We start from the raw sequence: 1,352 nt of genomic DNA on the forward strand, positions 1-1,352 counted from the left end.
GGAGGCGGGGCCGAGTCCGGTCGCGCGGAGCCGAGTCACCGTCCGGGCGGCCGGCCCCTGGGTGGAGCTGGAAAGAGCTTGCCTGGTGGAGGATGCGTTTCTATTTTTAACCCAGTTGTCCTCCCTCTGCCTCCCTCCTTCCTTTTTTCTCACTCAAGCCCGCTTTTTGCCATTCGAGTTCTCACGCTTTGTCTCCAGCCCCGGACAGACATTCCCTTTCCCCTCCCCCAGGACTGAGGATTCACCCCCAGAAAAGGAAAGCAACCACTCGGCGGCTTCTGAGTCTCCTGTTGACGAAACCGCCTCACTCGCTACCCCCTTTTCAGTTCCAGAGTCCGGCCGAGCAGCACCCCGACGCCGCCGGGAAGGAGCGGGCCGCGGTGCCCGCTCGCCCAAGGTCACGTGTGGGTGTGCGGAGTCAGGAAACACTCGGCCCACTGGCTGCCAGACCTCGGTCGGGCGTCGCCGTTCTGAACAAACTGTTTTGGCCCGCCTGTAAAATCCCTGGAAATTGACCATTCCAGCAGAGCGTCGTGAGCTGTTGGAAAGCACCAAATGCTCCACTCCAGCAGTGCGGTGAAGGGGACAAACAAGCTAGACTCGAGGCCGAGATCAGAAAGGGGATGCAAGAGGAGACAGGCTGGAGGGCGTGCAGGGGGTGGGGGCGTTAGGCAGGCGATTCAGGAATGAGGCCAGGACCCGGCTATAGGAAAGGGTGAGTTACCTCAAGACACGGAGATCCTTTTCAAAGCACAGACAAGAAAAACTCATCTCCAGCTGACCTCTCCAAGTGACTTTCAGTCCAACTCACAATAACACAACTACCAAGTCAGAAAGGCCTGGGATTTTCTAATAAACAGCGGTGGCGCATGCCTGTAATCCCAGCTCTTTGGGAGGCCGAGGCGAGAGGACTGCCTGAGCCCAGGGGTTCCAGACCAGCCTGGGCAACGTGGCGAGACCTCGTCTCTACAATAAGTCAAAAAACTAGCTGGGCGTGGTGGCGCACGCCTGTGATGCCAGCTACTTCAAAGGCTGGGGCGGAAGGATTGCCTGAATCCAGCAGGACGAGGCTGCGGCAACAGAGGGAGACTCCAACTCAAAAAAAAAAAAAAAAAAAAAAAGAAAGAAAGAATACATAGAAATGTTTAGGGCTTAGATTGGACACAAATAGAGTGGAGAGGGTCCCTGAAGAGTTGCCCAAAGTTGTTGATCAGAAAAAATAACCTGGGATGATTATTTAAGGATTCCTAGGCCTCTCTCCCTTGGATATGGTTTTCATAAATCTGGAGTGGGACTCAGGAGCCTGTAGTTTTTTTTGTTTTGTTTTGAGTCAGAATCTCACTCTGTTGCCC

This window comes from Carlito syrichta, unplaced genomic scaffold (assembly GCF_000164805.1).
Source record: "Carlito syrichta isolate Samal-C Ts95f unplaced genomic scaffold, Tarsius_syrichta-2.0.1 Scaffold312501, whole genome shotgun sequence".
NCBI classification, from domain to species: domain Eukaryota; kingdom Metazoa; phylum Chordata; class Mammalia; order Primates; family Tarsiidae; genus Carlito; species Carlito syrichta.